At 40.1% G+C, this 7,604-nt stretch overlaps 1 pseudogene; it reads left to right on the top strand.

The window, feature by feature from the left end:
- The first annotated feature begins 5,894 nt into the window (after positions 1-5,894).
- On the top strand, positions 5,895-6,636 carry LOC109452051 (proteasome subunit alpha type-1; annotated as a pseudogene).
- Positions 6,637-7,604: the final 968 nt, after the last annotated feature.

The following is a 7,604-nucleotide window of genomic DNA, read 5'->3' as shown; positions in this document are numbered from 1 at the left end:
AATATGATTCATGAAATTGGAATGCATACATTCTGACAATCACAGAATGTGAATACACTTACATTAATTGATTTGTCTGATAAGTACCAATTTTTAATGTATATTCATTGGTTATATTAAGTTTAAAATTATTTAGTTCTACATATTTCAGGCATATCATGCTAAATAATTGTAATCAAATGCATGGTTCCACCTTTTGGCCTAATTCTTCACTTATGTAATTTGCTCCTCCCTCTCCTTTCCCCAGCTTTAAGGTTTAACCAACTGTCATGCAGGGTCTCAGCTCCCACTCCCCACGCAAGAATGCAGGATATGGTGAGACCAAAAAAGGAACACCCACGGAGCCACGGATAGAGGGTTCATACCACTATATTCTCACTGGCGGCTGGGTTGGAGACACAGGAAGCAGGAGCCACACGATCCACAATCTGCCGTCCACTTCTCTGTCAACTGACCCCACTTGCTAACTGCAATCTGCTGTGCTAACTGCAATCCTCCATCCACTTCTCTGCTACCCAACCAACTAACCCCCTAGCGTAGCCACGGCAGTTATATCAGTTGCTAATGGCTAACTGGTAACAGCGGATGGCTGTCTGATTACAGCTGATGACCATCTACTACCCGAGCCAGCACCTTTCCAGGTGAGGCTGAGAGTCTGGAAACTGCTCTCTGGGTCTCTGTCCCTACACTTGCATTCACATACATTCTTGTATTTTACTCAAAGATACACTGGATCACCTCTATAAAGTGTTAGTTCCCCTCCACTCCTTCAGTTTAAAGAATTTAGAAGTTGATGGGGGAGCGAGGCCCAAACATAAAGCCAAGCAGCTTTGCTGGGCCCCTTTTCTCTGGCCTCTGCTCCCACTAGACCCTGGCAAGGCCCTCCCCACCATCATTCTGGGTCTGGTTAAGATGGAGAAAAACCCTGGCATAGCTCTGTCCTCTCTCTACAGGGCCTCCTGGGGCCTGGCTCACCCTCAGAATCCCGAGTCTGAACCTTTCCTCGCAGGCCAGCTGGCCAGGGAAAGGCCAGGCTTCCCTACGGCTCCTAGGCCGCTGATGCTACTTGACCCACTCAGCCCTTCATCTGCTCTGGCCACAGGAGAAGCTGATCCTTTAAGCACCTTTGAGAAGAGACTTGCCTCCCGCCTTCAGAAGTCGTGAGGTGACCAGGGCCTTGGCCCCTCTTCAGGACTGCTGGCCATGCTTCTGGTCAAGACGGTGCCATCATAAGACCAGAGGGAAGATGCCTTAAGGAAACTTGGCAGCCTCTGCCGCTAGGGCTCAGAAAGCATGGCTTTCCTCACAGCTGCCCTAGGGCCCAGCATTTCTGCTCTCCTATCATCCTTTCACTCTGGCTTGAACAAGATGGAAGGAAGTGGGAACCCACAGGTCTTCACACTGGTGGTGGCAGAGACCTACTGTTGGATTTTGAAAGCATGCTGAATATAGTTTTTTAACTTGAATATAGTTGGGTGAGGGTGTCTGGGCAATAACAAGTGTTTGGTGGGTTTTCGTCTTGCCAGGAGGGCATGGAAAATAAAAGAAAAGTAATAATGATAAAGTACTAGAATTTGAACACAAGCAATCTGACTCCAGAGCCTATGCTGTTGACAGGAAAGAGGTGTAGAGCTGGATTGAGGAATGCATGCCAAATAGTAAACTTGCAATTACTAGAATTAAATTAAGGGACCCCATATTCTTTTTCCCTGTAAAGAAATCCCATTTTCAGCCCCAGCCCCCTAAAACTTCCACTTCCACTCCATACAGGTCAGAGAGGTAGATAGCAGTCCCCCTCCACTGGTTTCTTTACTTAAACACTGAGCACCTCTAACTTCTATTTCTGCTCAGGCTCACCAGTCAGAACTTACACCGCTGGGAAAAGCAGAGAGGGCATACCAGTGAGGCAGAAGGAACCTTCTCTCTAGGAGGGATCTGGGCAATGGGACTCACCTGCACTGCGGCTCTTACGAACATGCCAAAGAGTCTAATGTCTTCACTTGTTTTTTGATAATGAATTGATGAATTGATGGAACAGTTTGTGAGTGTTCATATGGAGCCTAGAGCATGCATGTATGTTAGAGTTATGAAAGTCACAGAAAAAGATTTATAAAGAATAGACTGAGGAGACAAAAAAAATCATTATGATATACCATTATGGGGTATGAACACTGATAGAACAGCACACAGGTATGACGTATGAGAAAGCTCGTTTTGACATTTTGACTTCCATAATGATAAAGCTGTTAAGATAAATAATAATTTTACGTATATAAAAATTGAATTCTATAATACCTCCTCATATGCCATGATAGTCCACTAGTCTAGGGGAGAAAAAAAAGCTTTTAGTGGTTACTGGAAAACAGCTATTTTCCACATATATTTTTCACTGATCCAGGTTTTATGTGCTATTTTTTTTTATATGTTTAGGCTAAAATGGTCCCTCCAAAACTGTGAACTTATCTTGTATGTGTTAAGATTTTATTTAGATTTGGCTGAGAAACCCAGATATCTCCTCTGAGTTGGTGACAGACACATTTTCATGTCAGATTCTAGACGAGGGTTTTACGATGCAAAGCCTTAACAATTCAGGAGCAGAAATGGTGTATTGATTTTTTTTAATACTTTCTGTAGCCCAAAAACATGTAAATATGTTTCCTGATGAAGAAGAAGTTGTAGGTGTGAAAATGGTGTTATCCTATGCTCATGAAATGTTTCCTGCACCCTTTGTACTACTCCCAGCTGTTCCTATGCCATAGCAGGTTTCAAAATCTTGTTGCAATCCTTAATCACACTGCTGTGAAAGAGCTCTGTGTGTTTAACATTTCCCCAGAATCAAAAAGTGAATCATGAGATTACCTTCCTGGCCAAACAGGTGACAATGTAAACCTATCAGGAGAGTTTCCCATTTTGATATTTTAATATATATCATTATATCTTCAAAAGTTCTTATTCCCAAAATAAATTTTCAAACCTGTACTTTAGGTTATTCTGATTTTACTTATTATAATATGCCACTGAAATGAGACGTGATTAACATCATCTTCCTCATATGGAAATTAAATCACCCCTCAAACCTTCTTTTTCCTGAGGAAAAAATGTGCTTTTTAAATTTTTCTTAGAATTTCGTTGACTCATATTTGTCAGGCTTCTCTACATACATTCTGGTTCTCCAAATGTAATTAAATGCCTGGCAACACAAACGAGGGAAAAGCTCCAAATAAGAGTTTAACACTCCCCTTTGTGTCAGCTTCTGTAGGAGTACCTTCTACTCCAGTTTTCAGTTTCTTCTTTTTTGGGGGGTACCTGGGAATCTGTTTATTTCTTATGAGGCCACTATATATTTAAATTTGTTATTTGAATTTAGCATGTCTAGGTGTTTAGAGAGTGATGAGTAGTGTATTAATTCAGTTCTCATTTTGCTAGAAATGTTAAGTCCCCATTTGTTCTTACGCATACTCGTACTTGAGTCTGGCTTCTACCCTCACTATTCTAAGATACTTACTTGCTCTTGTCAAAGTCACCAGTGCTTCCTGTACTGTCAAATTCAAATTCATCTTAGTCCATATCTTAATTTTGAGTGCTTTCATAAATGCTGACCAGTTCCTCCTTCCTGGAACACTTTTAGCTTACATGATGCTCGTTTTCTTTTTATGTCTCTAGCTGCTCCTACTCTTCTGTTTAATTCCCAGACATTATTGTCCCCAAGGGCCTGCTGTAGGTTCTCATTTATTCTTTCTCTACAGTATTTCTTCAGGTAAGCTTATCCATTTACATTCCTTTAATATCATCTTTATGCCTGTAACTCCCAAATTTACATGTTGTCCTGCCTTTTGGATGTCTAACAGGCACCTCAAACTTAACATGTCAGAAACACAACTCTTGATGCCCATTCTCCAAATATGGAGAATTCCTTTGGTCTTCTCCAATTCAATAAATGGTAACTAGTAACTAAAGTCTGAAACTTAAGTGTCATTTTCAGTTCTCCAATGTTTATTTCCCATCCTCTCATTATATGTAGCTCACTAGCTGTTACCTGGACTACCTCTTCAATTTCATGTTAGACAATGAGCTCCCTCTCTCACTAGGTCCTAGCCACACTTGCCTCTTCTCCACCTCAGAGCCTTCATGTTTCTTCTATTTTTCTAGTTTTCATTTGGCTGGCTTCTTCACATCTTTCATGTCTCTCAGTTCAAATGTCACCGCTTTGGAGAAGACTTTCTTGACTATCTTAAAGTAGACTTTTCTCTTAACCAGCTACTCTATTAGACACAACACTGTTTATTTCCTTCACAGCCTTTATCACTACTTGAAATTATCTTATTTGTTTTTATTTTACCTGGCTTCTCTAGAATGTGAACTCCATGAAACGAGTAGCCTTAAATAGTGTTTACACATTATCTACCACTTCCTAGAATAACAGTATCTTGTACGCAGTAGGCACTAAAAATACTTCTTGAACAAATAAATAACAAGATACTTCCAGTTATAGCAGACTACTTTGTATTACACCAACTCTCCCAATGAGAACTCTAGACTTTGGATAGGAAATAAAAAAATAAATCAGACAGAAACTATCGAAGAACTATCAAGGCAGCCAAGACTCAAGGAACCAAGATCCTGATTAGAATGGACATGATGAGAAGTGAGCCTGACATTTTGTGCGGAATATCCACTTGGGGCCTTTGACCATTTGTAAGCAATAGCCAAGAGGCACAGAAGATAACTGCTTTCAGTTATCTTATAGAGTTTGGGAGAAAAAAAATTAGGATCCATCCAAGTAGAAGGGCCCAAACAAACACTCCTGGCTTTCCATTGGAAGTACATTCTAGGAATAACCAGAATAAAACAGGAATAAACTAGAAATAAATCAATTCTCACAAAGACTAAGCTCAGTCTTAGATTAGCTCAATCCACTATGTGTTTGCAGCCTAACAGGCTGCAAAAGCATCATCCAGTCTCAAATTTATTCCTATAATTTTCAATTCACAATGTCTGTCATTCAGTTAAAAATTACCATACACACTTTGAAGACAAAAGACCAAAGACTAAGAGAAAAATCGAAAAAATAAATCTACAGGAATTTCAGCACAAACTATAAAACAACTATGATTATTTAACATATCCAAAAATAAAAGCCCACATAGAATCTATTTTTTTAATCAAATGGAAATTTGAGAACTAAAAAAAATACAGTAAGTAATATTAAGAACTCAGAGATATTGAATGCAGACTAGACACAACTATTGGGAGGAATAGTGAAGATGAAAATTGAACAATATAAAGTATTCAGACTGTATCACAAAACTTTAAAAATATGAAAAATAATGAAAAAATATAAGAGATTTATGGGACAAGATGAAAATGTTTATCATAGATGAGATTAGAGTTCCAGAAGGAGAGGAGACAGAGACTAGGGCATACATTATATTTGAATAGATACTGGAGAAGTTTCCAAAACTGATGAAAAACATCAAGCTACAGATTCCAGATCTTCCATGAACACCAAGCAGGATAACTTCCAATAAAACAACATCTAAGCACATCATAGTAAAACTGCTGAAAACAAGAAACAAATAGAAAATCTTAGAGCAACAGAGGAAAAAGAGACGTATCATCTTCCAAGAACAATGGTATTGACAGCTGTCGTTTGACAGAACTGATGAAAGCTAAAAGACATTAGAATGACAGCATCAAAGTACCGAAATAAAACCTCCCAACATATTAGTATTGTTTCATGACCCTGCGTAGGCAAATATTTCTTAAACACAACTCAAAAAGCATATCCATAAAGAAAAGATTGATAAGTAATATTAAAAGAACTTTTGTTTCATTAAATGGTACCATTAAGAATGAAAATGCAAGGTGGTGGCAGCCAGGCCCCCACTAGAACCATGTTTCACAGATGGTATGACAATGATGTCACTGTTTGGAGTCCTCAGGGCAAGATTCATCAAAACCCCATGCAGTGTTGGTCACACTGCGGAGAGCACAGTCAGGGCGTGCAGCTCATCAGAAAAAAAATTCTCCATGCTGACAACCATATTGGTATTTCAATTGTGGGACTTACTGCTGATGCTAGACTGTTAGGTAATTCTACGTACCAGGAGGGTTTGGATTCCAGATTTGTATTTGACAGACCTCTGCCTGTGTCTCGTCTTGTATCTCTAATTGGAAGCAAGACCCACTTATCAATGCAAAGAGATGGCTGGAGACCATATGGTGTTGTCCTACTTATTGCTGGGTATGATGATATGGGCCCTTGGATTTTCCAAGCCTTTCATCTGATAACTATTTGGAATGCAAAGCTATGTCCTTTGGGGCCTGTGCTCAATCAACTTGTACTTACTTGGAAAGACATATGTCTGAGTTTATGAAGTGCAAGTTGAATGAACTGGTTAAGCATGGTCTGAGTGCTTTACAAGAGACACTTCTTGCAGAAGAGGACCTAACTACAAAAAATATTTCCACTGGATTGTTGGTAAAGACTTGAAGTTTACGATTTATGATGATGATGATGATGATGTGTCTCCATTCCTGGAATGTCTTGAAGAAAGGCGACAGAAAAAGGTTGCTTAATCTGCTCAACCTGCTGATGAACCTGCAGAAAAGGCTGATGAACCAATGGAGCATTAAGTGCTAAACCAGTGTATATGTGTATTATCAACTATGCAGGAATGCAGGAACATGTATTGATGATAAAAATCTATTCTTGGAACCAAAAGATCCGATGATGGAATGGTATGTTTTAGGAATCAATGCAGATGTGAGTTTTTTCCAAGCAACTTCAATGAAACCATATAATGGGATGCATTTTTCTTTTAGAGGGTCTATATAATTATTTTCTAGAAAGTATACTTACCTGTACTAGTGTTTTTATACGAAGAACATAGTGTCTTTGTGGTTTTAAAGACAATAGGTAAATAAAATTTTTTCACCTACTGATAAAAAAAGAATGAAAATGCATACCTTATTACAGGAAAGATACTTGCAATAAATATATCTTATACAGGATTCATATATAAAATAAAAAGAACTGTAAGAAAAGGACAGATAACCCAATTTTAAAAAGTGGGCTAAAAACTTCAATGAGTACTTTACAAAAGAGGATACCTAAACAGTTAATAAATATATGAGGGGCTGGCCCGGTGGCTCAGGCAGTTGGAGCTCCGTGCTCCTAACTCCGAAGGCTGCCGGTTCGATTCCCACATGGGCCAGTGGGCTCTCAACCACAAGGTTGTCAGTTCAATTCCTCGAGTCCCGCAAGGGATGGTGGGCTCCATCCCCTGCAACTAAGATTGAACACGGCACCTTGAGCTGAGCTGCCTCTTGGATGGCTCAGTTCGTTGGAGCGCATCCTCTCAACCACAAGGTTGCCAGTTCGATTCCTCGAGTCCCACAAGGGATGGTGGGCAGCGCCCCCTGCAACTAAGACTGAACATGGGCACCTTGAGCTGAGCTGCCGCTGAGCTCCCGAATGGCTCAGTTGGTTGGAGCACATCCTCTCAACCACAAGGTTGCCGGTTCGACTCCTGCAAGGGATGGTGGGCTGCGCCCCCTGCAACTAGCAACGGCAACTGGGCCTGGAGCTGAGCTGCGCCCTC

Source organism: Rhinolophus sinicus, linkage group LG01 (assembly GCF_036562045.2).
Source record: "Rhinolophus sinicus isolate RSC01 linkage group LG01, ASM3656204v1, whole genome shotgun sequence".
In the NCBI taxonomy this organism is placed as follows: domain Eukaryota; kingdom Metazoa; phylum Chordata; class Mammalia; order Chiroptera; family Rhinolophidae; genus Rhinolophus; species Rhinolophus sinicus.
This window is presented reverse-complemented; position numbering and strand designations above follow the sequence as displayed.